Below are 13040 nucleotides of genomic sequence, written 5' to 3' on the forward strand. Positions count from 1 at the left end.
AATGCAAGCAACAACATTATTTCAAAACTACATGCTTCAAAAGAGAAGAGACTCAGGATATAGCGAAATAATTAGCTATAAATAGTATTTCAATGTCTTAGGGTTAAATTAAAGCATATCAAAATATCACCACAGAGCAGCATTATCAAACAAATAGGGTGCTGGGAGGTATTGTCAAAAGAGGAGAGTGTAAATTTGAGGAATTTATGCTCTAGCTATACTACTCTGTAGTTAGACCACACCTCGATTGTTTATTTCTGATGAAGTTGGTTCAGAGCCAAATGGTCGATCACTGACAGATCGTACATTTGTGAAGAAAACCCTGGAAGGATATTTTTTCTTTTCAGTCATAAATGAAGGTATGTGAAAGATGATCAATAGAAGTTCACAAGGTGTTAGGAAAACATAGGTTTGGATAAGAACATAAAGACATGAGAAACAGGATCAGGAATAGGCATTCAGTCCCCCAAGGCAGCAGATGGTTCAATAAGATGGCTGATTTGTCCCAGGTCTCAACCCTAGTTTAGTGCCAACTCCTCATAGCATTAATTCCTTGATATTTCAAAAATCTATCTATTTCCCCTTGAAATATTTTCAGTGATCTAGCCTCCACAACTCTGTAGCTAGAGGTTTTTGGACATAAGCTCCGAAGAAGAAATTCCTTTGCACCCAAAGTTAAAATGAATGTCTTCTTATAACTCTACCCCTTGTTTGAGATTCCCCACAAGTGGAAACATCTTCTCAGCATCTACCCTGCGAAGCCCACTCAGAAACTTGCATGTTTCAACAAGATCACACCTCATTCTCTAACACTAATGAATAAAGGCCATAAAACTATAGGCATGGGAGCAGACACAGACCATTCACCCCATCAAATCTGCCCTACCATTCAGTGAGATCATTGCTGATCTGATAATTCTCAGATCCACTTTCCTGCCTTTTCCTTATAACCTTGAATCTCTTACTGATTAAACATCTGTCTATCTTAGCCCTGAATACTGACAGTTCTCCTATCACATGATGGTTGCATTCTTGTGCAACCCTCTGTTCTAGAAAAATCACACTTTAGAAACAATGCTTACAGTGTTTGTGTTAAAATTGCATTACAGCCAACACACATTTTAAAAGTTCACGCTATAGAAACGGTATTCTCAATTAGTAAGTCGCATTACAGTGAGTTCGCGATGATGAAATGTGCATTATACAGAACGACCTGTACATTGAACTACACAGCCTCAACAGCCCTCTACAGTAAAGAATTCCACGCATTCTCTACCCTCTTCCTTACCCATCACAGACTGGCTGGACTCTCCCATAAGGGAAACAACCTTTCCGTATCTAACCCATCAAGTCCTTAATGAATCTTGAAAGCTTCAATAACATTACATCTCATTCTTCTAAATTCCAATGAGTACAGGCACTACCTACTCGACCTCTCCTCATGAAACAGCCCCTACATACCTGGGATCAGTCTACTGAATATCCTCTTGACTATCTTCAATGCCAGTATATCTTTCTTCAGATAAGTTGCCCAAAAAATAGTTCATTGTATTCCAAATGTGGTCTGATCTGTATTGTGATAACAAAATCTCCCTATATCTATACTCCATTTTTCTTGAAATAAAGCCCAACTCTACAATTTCCTTCCCTGTACCATGCTAAAGTTAAGCTCTTATGATTCATGAATGAGCACTCCAAAATCTCTCCGTTCTGAGGGTTTGGGTTTTTAAACAATATTGAGCTCCTCTCTTATTCCTGCCGAAGTGCATGACTTATACCTTCCTACATTATTTTCCCTCTGCCAGGTTTGTGCCCACTCACTCAACCTATCTAAATCCTTCCGCAGACTCTTTATATCATCCTCACCACCAATTTTTGTGTCATCTGCAAACTTGTCTATAGTATATTCACTTTCCACATTCAAATCATGAATATATATTGTAAAGAATTGTGGTCCCAGCACTGATCCTTGTGGCACTCCACCAGATACATATTGTTCATATTATTAAGTAGCCTAATGTGCAATTCCTTATCAAATGTCTTCTAAAAATCCAAACACATTACATACCCTTTAACTATCCTGTTTGTTACATTCCCCAAAGATGATGCTAAAATGGACACGCCTGCTATTTCTTCCTTTACAATAAATCCTAACATTTTCCCAATAACAGATGTTCAGCTAACTGGCAGTTAGTAATCGTTTTTTTGTTCCGCCCCTATTTTAAAAAATGTGCTACATTGACAGTTTTCCCACTCCCTTGGACTTTTCTCGAACCTAAGGATTCTTGGAAGATTACAATTAGTGCATTCACTATCTCTGTAGCTACTTCCTTTAATATCCCAGGATATATCCTGTCGGGTCCAAGGGATTTTTCAATATTTAGCCTCACTATTTTCCTTGCTACTTCTTTCTCAAGTGATTGTCATTTTATTTATAGAGTTGTACAGTATGGAAGCAGAACATTTGGTCCAACCAGTCCATGCTGACCATGATCCCAGAGTAGGCTGGTATTACCTGGCTGCACTTGGCCCAGATCCCTCCAAACCTTTCCTACTGTAAATGTAATAACTATAAGAAATCCAGAAGTAAATCTAGAAACAAGCCTGAATCTCAGGAACAACTGCGAGATTCAGACTACTCTTAATCCACCATTTTAGAATTCTAGAATTTAGAATTTTAGAATTCCTCTCCTTATTTTGCACCTTGATTATTTAGTAATTTTGGAATGCTATTAGTGTTTTCTACTGTGAAGACAGGTGCAAAGCATTTATTCGACTCCTCCACCATTTCCTGGTTCCCATTATTATTCTCTCAGCCTCATCCCTTCAGGGGTCTATGTTCTCTTTGGCTACTTTCTTCCTTTTTATATATTTAAATTAACTCTTGCTGTCCTTCTTGATTAGCCAACTCCTTCATCTCAGAAATCAGACAAGTGAATCTCTTTTTAAACGGCTTACAATGGCATTTTTTGTTTAATACAGGTACCAAAACTCTGCATAGCAATGCAGGTGTGGCCAGACCAACATTTTGAAACATTGCAATGAGAACATCAACAATATATCAAACAGCACCATCAAGGGCATGGTAAAAGGACACAGACTTAAACTAGTAAGCAGAAATGTTCAGACTGATGCCAGGATATTTTGTATCGCACAAAGAGTGATCAACACACAGAATAACATCATGAGCACAAGAGTGGAAACACAAACACCAAAGCCAGAGGCTGATGGGATACTATCAGGGCTTTGTGCATGGAAGTCTCAGTGGGCTGAATAGCTTGCCTCAGACATTTGACCTTGCAATGATGCAGTGGAATATTTGCAATAACAGGAAACATTGGTTGAGAACTAAGCAACCTGATGAGTAAAAGGTTAAGATACTGTTACATTTCGATGTATAATGGCACTTTAAGGAGACATTGGAAGGCGCAATGATTTAGCACACTATCTTATACATTTGTGCTCAGCCAGGACATTGACATCTGGTATCAAGTTATAAGGACTCTCCAAATTTGAATTGTCTGAGTAAGTAGTAAGCTTGAGGAGAAAGTGAGGTCTGCAGATGCTGGAGATCAGAGCTGAAAATGTGTTGCTGGAAAAGTGCAGCTGGTCAGGCAGCATCCAAGGAGCAGGAGATTCGACGTTTCGTGCATAAGCCCCTGACCTGCTGTGTTTTTCCAGCAACACATTTTCAACTAGTAAGCTTGACCCACATTATAAATGTGTTCCTGAATTTGGTCTATCAGTGGTTGTGACATGCAAAGCACCTCACTGGCACAGAAGAGAATGCATTTGTTGTGGTTTTGTTGAGATGACTTTCCTCTGTATGTAGGTACAGAACAAAAAATGCTATAATCGCAAATGCTGACATCTGTCTGTTTCATGAATAAATCTGTATAGTTTAGAGACAGTGCTTTATTCACATGTGGGATGTGGGCTTCACTGGCTGGGCCAGCTTTTATTGCCCATCCCTAATTGTTGTTGAGAAGGTGGTAGTGAGCTGCCTTCTTGAAACATAGATGCAGATGCATCCAATTATGCTGATAGGAAGAGAGACTATTGCTTCTGCTCTTATGTATTAATATCAAATATACTACAATAGTTTACAAATTAGGTTTTCAAATACCTACAGTACATTTTATTCCAAAAGGTAAATCAAAACACTTGAAATGTCACAGATAAAATAGCAATGACATTTTTTTTAGAAATAGTATTTTTTCATTGAGTGGATAACTTCAGAGTTTGCAAATACACTTATTTTTAAAAGTGGGTAATGTGGCACATGATTGTATTGTAAGGCAAGGTAGGTAAGACACACCTTTTAATCTTCTAAATACCTTTTATTTGGCAGGTGGATGGCAAATTGCAGGACAGGCTTAATCTAATGGTCAGATTAACATCGGTCTGATTTATGTTCACAGCGCATTCTTTAATTTTAATATGTCTATTCTCATGGTAATACTCTGTAATTACCATGACCAAAAAGTTGATTTTGAAAGCATTCTGAAGCATGCAAGTACAGTATTATATGACACATAGTGCTATTATCTAGCATGCATATTGTAATTTAGTGGCACTTAAAGGTTCATGGTTGACCTTTGCTTGCTTGTGATACCATAGTATTAAAACAGTGAGGGGATTTGATTGGCAAACCTGCCTTCAAAATGTAATCAGTTTTCAACCTGATTAAAGTACGAGATGAGTCTTCATCTAAGGATGGAGTTATACCGTAGTTTTTGATTTGAGCCCAACAGACATGGGTTAATTGTAAGGACTATTTTCTTTCAATTTTCAATGATTTTGACTGTTCAAAGTTTGTGAAAAGATTTGTAGCTCGGGTGCTCGTTGTTGTGGTTCTGTTCGCCGAGCTGGGAATTTGAATTGCAGGTGTTTCGTCCCCTGTCTAGGTGACATCCTCAGTGCTTGGGAGCCTCCTGTGAAGTGCTCCTATAATCTTTCCTCCGGCATTTGAGTGGTTTGAATCTGCCGCTTCCGGTTGTCAGTTCCAACTGTCCGTTGCAGTGGCTGGTATATTGGGTCCAGGTCGATGTGCTTATTGATTGAATCAGATTCAATCTGATGTCACCTAGACAGTGGACAAAACGTCTGCAACACAAATTCCCAGCTCGGCGAACAGAACCACAACAATTTTGATTGTGGATTGAAATGAGAAAAGAGCTGTTTTACAAACAAGGATTGCGGAAGGGATGGCTTAACTTTTAAAATCGAGCTACCAACACTTCTTGTTTTCACTGCTGTTTGTTCAACCAGTGGGGATAGGTTACTGCAGATGGCCTGGCACCAAAACGTTTGTGCAAAGTGAGATTCAGCTGGCACCAAGTAGCTGATTGGCCTGTGGAACAGTGGCCAGTTGTTAATGACAAAGACCTTCTGCCTGTCAATGTGATTGGCCCCCAGAAAATTAAATGATTGGTTGCCAGAGCAATATGGTCAGAAGGAGATATGCTGTCCTTTCATCTACAATAATAAAAAAACTCACCTAAAGTCTGAAGAAAGCCAATTTATTTTCCTTCACCACTTGTGTATTATGTAGCATTTACCCAAATAGTCAGAAACTTTATTATTTATGAAAAGTTTCTTTGTGCCTACTGCAAAGATGTAGAAAACAAGTGAAGAGAGAGAAACAGACAAACAGCAAGACTTGACGGGTCAGAGAGATTATCTTAATGAAGTCAGAAACAAAATCAGAATTTGCTGGAAAAACTCAGCAGGTCTGACAATCTCTGTGGAGAGAAAACAGAGGCAATATTTTAGGTCCAGTGACTCTTCTAAAGAAACATGAATTCTGATTCCTCTCCACCTTACATCTTTCAATAAAATGGCCGTGGTGTAGGACAATGCAGTTGGAGTTCCTCTGCTCTGCCCATTACTTTACTTTGTTTTTCTCTCTCTCTCTACTCCCTTCTCTTGGCCTCTGACCCCAGGCCCTGGCCTCCAAATCTGAATAGTGTGGCACAGTGGCTTAGTGCTTAGCACTGCTACACCACAGCATCAGTGACTCAAATTCGATTCCATCCTCAGGTGACCGGCTGGGCGGAATTTGCACATTCTCTCCATGTCAGCATGGATTTCCTCCAACAGTCCAAAGGTTAGGTGGATTGGCCATGCCAAATTGGCCGTAGTGTCCAGGGTTGTGCAGGCTAGAAGGGTCAGCCATGGGAAAGCTGGGTTATAGGGATAGGGGTGGTCTGGATGCGAGGGTCAGTGTGGACTCAATGGCTGTTTACACACGATGGGAATTCTAGTGGGCATTGATCTCCAGTATGCCACCTCAGTGATGAGACAAAGTTTGGGGCTCATCCAGGATCAGTTTTGAAACGGATACAATGAGATTTGAGAGTAGCGTCAGTAAATGACACAAAGGAAGGAAAACACTGGGTACTATTGGGAATTTAGACACCACATTGGAAACAGCAAAGAATTTCTTATAGGTGGTGGAGATGTTCCTAGCAAACTTAAGGGAATTTTCAGAACCCAGGTTGATTAGGTTAGCAGGTAAACTGAAGGAGAAATTAAGGACTACAGATGCTGGAGATCAAAGTTGAGAATTTGGTGCTGGAAAAGCACAGGAGGTCAGGCAGCATCCGAGGAGGAGGAGAATCAACATTTCAGGCATAAGCCCTTCATCAGGAATGAGGCTTGTCGGCCAGGGCACTGAGAGATAAATGGAAGGGGCTGGAGTTGGGGGGAAGGTAGCTAAAATTTGCGATAAGCAGATGAAGGTGAGGGAGAAGGTGATAGGTCAGAGAGGAGCATGAAGCAGGTGGTGGGAAAGGTGATGGGCAGGTCGAGGGCACTGCCAAGTTGGAGGCTTGGGACTGGGATAATGTGGGGGGGGGAGAAATGAGGAAACGGGTGAAAACCACATTTATCCCTCCTGGTTGCAGGGTCCCAAGGCCAAAGATGAAGAGTTCTTCCTCCAGATGTCGGGTGGTAATGGTTTGGCAATGGAGGAGGTGCAGGATCTACATGTCCTTGACAGAGTGGGAGGGGGAGTTGAAGTGTTCAGTCATGGGGTGGTTGGGTTGGTTGGTGCGGGTGTCCCAGAGATATTCTCTGAAATGATCCACAAAGTAAACTGAAGGTAGCATTGCCCAGCAGAAATAATCCACTTAGGTTCAGAGGAGTTGCAAGAGAGGCCAGGTACATCACAATCAGTTGATAATCTGTTTCAGTTAAAACAGCTTGAACGTGAAGAGGGAACAAAGAAACTGGAGATAGAAGAAAAAAAAATCAATGCAAGGACAGAAAAGACACCGAAAGGGAAATGGAATTAAGAAGACAGGAAAATGAAACAAAAAGAATGCACATGAGAAAATTAGAATTAAAATTGACAAGATCGAGTGAAAACAAGAGAATATGAATTTAAACTTCCAATGATGCAGTTGATATGGAGACGTCAGATACTCATGCAGGTTCAGGTTTGCACAGGCCCTGTCAAAATGTGGAGGCATTCTTGAGTTATTTGAGAAAATGGTGAGGCAGATTAATTGGGAAAAGAAGACTGAACACTGCTCACTCAGACTAAGTTGGCAGCTAAAGCACAGTAAATTTACACTTCACTATTAGAGGAGGTTTCTTAGGATAATGGCACTGTAGAAGAAACTGTGTTGGCCTCATATGGATTAGGGCCTGCGTCTTAAAGGCAAAGGTTCTGGGATTTAAGGAAACAGGCAAGGGATTAGATATTTTGGATACTATTCTCAAATGAATCTGTTAGGTTTAGTCCATTTGAATTGATTTATGATCATGAACTCAGAAGTCAATTAATATTAATTAAGGAAAAGTTCTTGAACCAATAAAATAGTCCTCAATGTCCACGTTTATGGGATGACTTGCCGGAGCTTGTAGTTTTGCACAAAAGGTACAATTGAGAATGGAAGGATGGTTAGATAAATATATTCAGCAACCAGAATGTTTCAAGCAGGGGATAAAGTATTGATATTGTTACTACTACAAGGTGAATCTCTGCAAAATTCGTTGACCCAAACAAGGTTAGCAGGGTTAGTAAAGTGGCTCATCTAATAACCAGAGTTGAAAATGCGTTGCTGGTTAAAGCACAGCAGGTCAGGCAGCATCCAAGGAACAGGGAATTCGACGTTTCGGGCCAGAGCCCTTCATCAGGAAATCCTGATGAAGGGCTCTGGCCCGAAACGTCGAATTTCCTGTTCCTTGGATGCTGCCTGACCTGCTGTGCTTTAACCAGCAACACATTTTCAGCTCTGATCTCCAGCATCTGCAGACCTCACTTTTTACTCATCTGATAACCATTCCTGATTATGGAAAAGGAATGAGTTGTGTCACACAAGCATGTTGAAAAGGTTTGTCATAGGGAAGAGGGTAAGGACGAGCGAAACTATCAAGTAGTAAGAATAGTAGACAATTAGTCCTCTTAAAATTCAACTAATTAAGACAGATATAGTATGACTGTTAGACACTGAGTTGACATATTAGGAGAAAGGACAACAGGAGGATCATGTAAGGCTGCTGAGGATGTATGAGGTAATCTGCAGAGATGCATCTGAATGTACTACCTTAACTACACATGATGTGGATGTAGAAGAACTAGGAAAAAGTGAGGACTGCAGATGCTGGAGTACCAGAGTTGAACAATGTGGTGCTGGAAAAACACAGCAGTGGATGTAGAAGAGTCAAGACTGATAAAACAGCACCCTTGTTGGTTAAGCACAGAAAAGACAACTTCAAGTGGAAAGAGAGAGATTCAGTATATGCCGGAAAATGATTTGATTAAAATTAGTCAAAGTAAGTGGAGTTCACCAATACCTAACTAGATGGATCAAAGAGATTGCAGAAAGGTAGAGTGATCACAAAGATAGATTCCACAGTGGGAAGCATGGTGGCTGACCGCACCAGGGACCTGGTTCAATTCTATCCTCAGGCAATTGTCTGTGTGGGGTTTGCACATTCTACCAATGTTTGTGTGGGTTTCTTCTGGATGCTCAAGTTTCCTCCCATAGGTCCTAAAATGTGCAAGTTAGGTGGATTGGCAATGCTAAATTGGCCATAGTGCCCATGGATGTGCTGGCTAAGTTGTTTACCCATGGGAAATGCAGGGTTACAGGCATAAGGTGGGTGGGAGTTGATTTTCAGAGAGTTGGCATGGACTCAATGGACCAAATGGCCTGATTCTATACGGTAGGGATTCTTTGAAGATTGAATTGATATGTTTGGCAGTGTCGCTGTTCTTTCTAGGATTGGCCTATTACAGAGAGTCGATAAGTGTGTTACTGGAAGACCACTGCAGGTCAAACAGCATCTGAGGAGCAGGAAAGTTGATGTTTCACTTTCCCCTATTGAAGGGATACTGGCAAGTGCAATTGACTCAAAGGTTGAAGAAATAACCTCTGTTGTTATGAAAAATGGCTTAAACTAATGTTGAGTGGTACCATTTGAGATGAAGAACAGCTCAGCTACATTCCAGTGGTTTGTGGATCAAGTTGTAACTGAGGTTGTAAAGAGTGTAATTTATTTAGAATACGTTGCGGTATGTAATGATGCATGGAAAGAACATAAGAGACTAGAAGATGATCTGTTTTAGCAATTAAAGTTGGTTGACAATAATAAACTTAGCCAGAAGTGGATTTGCAAAAACAAAAGAACTGCATGAGGATATATTATAGAACAAGATCAAGTGTTGCCAAGTATAGCAAAAGTGAAGGCTCAAACAGAATTTCCTGTTCCAGAAACTAAATGAAACGTCATGAGATTTTCAGGAATATGTGGGAATGTGTGCACAATTTCAGTGTGATTGGTGTACCTTTAATAAATTTGTTGAAGCAACAAGCAAAGGTGATACAGTCAACAAATTGCCAAGCTGTCTTTGGGAAGCTGAAGATTAATTCCCAGGATGCTGAACATCTGTGGTTCTGACCAATATAATTAGAAGCCTTTGGAGCTCCAGAATAAGAGGTCATATCCTCTTCCCTGCAAAATAAAACATCTATAGCCTACAGAAATCCATTCTTTGTTCCCTTATCATTTTTGGTGTGTTCATTGCTTTTAACCAATAAGTCAGAGACTTTATAATTTGTGACCCAGTTGCTTTGTTTCCTCTACAAGGAAGTGGAAAATATATGAAAAGCAGGAAACTGACAGACCGCAATCCCAAAAAACCAAAAGGACCATTTCAGTGAAGACTGTGGTAATGGCCGTTGAAATGCTTTCCCAGTTTTCTTTCCATTCATAGTATCAATGTTTCTCTGTATGTGTGTTTAAGAGTTAGTTATATGAGGGTTGGAATTTAAACTAGTTAAACATAGGAACGGGAGTAAGTCATTCCGCTCTTGAGAGAAAGTGAGGACTGCAGATACTGGAGATCAGAGTCGAGAGTGTGGTGCTGGAAAAGCACAGCAGGTCAGGCAGCATCCGAGGGGCAGGAGAATCCACATTTCGAGGATAAGCTCTTCATCAGGAATACTTCATTCCTGATGAAGAGCTTATACTTGAAACATCGATTCTCCTGCTCCTCGGATGCTGTCTGACTGGATGTGCTCATTCAGTCCTTGAACCTGTTCCACCATCCCCTGAGATCATAGATGAGCTTTGGCCAAATTCTGTATACCTGTATTTAGCCCATATCCCCTAACACCTATGCTTAACAAAAAAGTATCTATCTCAGATTTAAAATTATCAACTGACCCAGCATTCACACGTATTAGCAGTTTATAATTATTTTCATGTAGCTAGATCATATTTATTAGTAATAAAAAGTCATTCTTGTTAAGTACAGAAACTTGATCCATTGTTTTTGTCAACATATGTCTGAAAAGAATGGCAAATTGGACTTTGATAAAATATTTAACTGTTATAAAATTCCAGGAACAACAGATCTTTATCTCCAAAGTACCAGTCAGTGAGATGTGTCTTAACCTGAAAGTATCATTTTAATTCTGGAGTATATCTCTGCAGTCACATCCGAACTTGTCTCCCAAATAAAGCAGCAAGTGGCCCAAATTAAACTTCAATTCTGAAGTTCCTTTTTCTGAACAAATTCTAAGATAGTTCACTGTACTTCTTGGGAATGATTAAGACTTTGCACTAAATGTTTTCAGTATTGATACTGACTCCCACCAATTAAGGAGAACTGGCAAGAGAGTAGAGTTTAGGCAAATCATGAAGAGTTAATATACACAATGATCAGTATCAGTCCATTCTGATGATTTCATTCCTTGGATGTTGGAAAGTTGCAGCTTTGAATACTAGCACACATACCCTCTGATCCTATTACCCTCATTTTCTTTTGACCTGCTTAAATGTGGAATAGAAATGTTTCTCCATATTCTCCCAAATAGCCATCCTGCACTTTGCCATCTGGCTGCCTAATAAAAATACTTGGAACAACAAAGGTGTTGTTCACCATCACAGTGTTGCAATAAAATGAAACACATAGCAACTTTTCAACCTAGCATTCACCAGTGGGATTCACTCAACCTGCTTTAAAAATGTGACCACACTTGAAAATAAGCACAATTCAAATTTCATTTCTACCACTCGGAAATACCAATCTTATCCTTTCTCAATGTTGTTACCTCTGGACATCTTTTTTCAGTCTAAATTCACACCGACATCAGCCTCTCATTTGATTACAGTGATAGATATGTTATTTATTCTCTGAATTTTATCAGAAATGATTTTCTCCTGGAGAAAAATAGTTCAAGTTCTGCTTTGATGCAAAACTTTGCCCTGGAATTTCTTCAGAGCTGCTGTTGTTCCACCACTGTAACTTAACCAGGATTGCAGCAAATAAATCTCCTTCTGTGATTATAAAGGACAGCTTCTGCCAGAGTTATGGAATTCAGGCAGTTCCAAGAGTATACCTCATTTGATAGCATTTCCTCAGTCCACTAATTGCAATAAATTGTTAATGATTTTGAGTGAAGTCCTTTTGTTCACTATTTTAATCAGGTTGTTTTATTCATTTAAAACAAACGGTTGAATGACAGAGAACAAGTGAATTTCATCTAAATGAATGATTCAATTTGTAGCATGTAGTGTACAAAGGAATTTGTGCTCCTTAGCTCCTTAGAGACCAGTCCCTGATTTTTTCTATTGGCCTTATGAGCGAGTGATGGAGCAGCATTTGCACGACTGAATGTGCTCAATTGATGTTCATTGCATTTCACTGGGTGATATGAAACCAGCCCAGGGAAGGAGGTCGCTCACAAGCATTCAGTCTCAAAGTAGCTCCTGGTATAACAGCAGCTGATGCAAAGTAATCAAACATTCAAGAATTTCCAAGTGGTTCAACTTTATCATCTTAAAATTTAACTTTAAGATATTCGCACATAGACAACTTTAGTAATATTATGAAACAAACTAACATTTCAACATAAACTTGTGAGTTTATACATTGGCACAGCATCGTGGTTCCCAAAGTTCATATGGACAGAATCCTGTTTGACTGACCAGGCAAATGATAGAGAATTGGCAGTACTACTCAACATTGCAGGCTAGGGTTCACTGTGCAGGTATCAGTCCCCACATTCAACAAGCCATAATCCAACCTTTCATTGAAGCATTTATTCACAACAATTTCTTTCAGATGTAAGCACACTTATTCTGGTCAAATATTATAATTTGCTCTGAATCATAATCATTAAGATTGAAGTAAATTGTTTAACCACTGAGGCACCCTGTAAGATTCTGAACATTATCATTAGATATCCACCTCTTCAGTTATTATTTTTGAGAATGACACCTACCATTTTTTTCAGGTTTGTTTTGGATTTTTCACTAAATTGTGGACGTTGTGAGGAAAAGAACAGAGAAGAGTGGAAAAATAATTACAGTAAAGATATGTTTAGCAGAAGACCGGATGCAAATCTTTGGAATGTGTTCCCAATGCAGTGTGTGTGTGTGTGTGTGTGTGTGTGTGTGTGTGTGTGTGTGTGTGTGTGTGTGTGTGTGTGTGTGTGTGTGTGTGTGTATTACACAATATTTACATAATCTATAACAGGTCATTATTATGCCTGACACCAAGCATCTGAAACAGACAGCTC

The sequence above is a fragment of the Hemiscyllium ocellatum genome, chromosome 18 (assembly GCF_020745735.1).
Source record: "Hemiscyllium ocellatum isolate sHemOce1 chromosome 18, sHemOce1.pat.X.cur, whole genome shotgun sequence".
Classification (NCBI taxonomy): Eukaryota; Metazoa; Chordata; class Chondrichthyes; order Orectolobiformes; family Hemiscylliidae; genus Hemiscyllium; species Hemiscyllium ocellatum.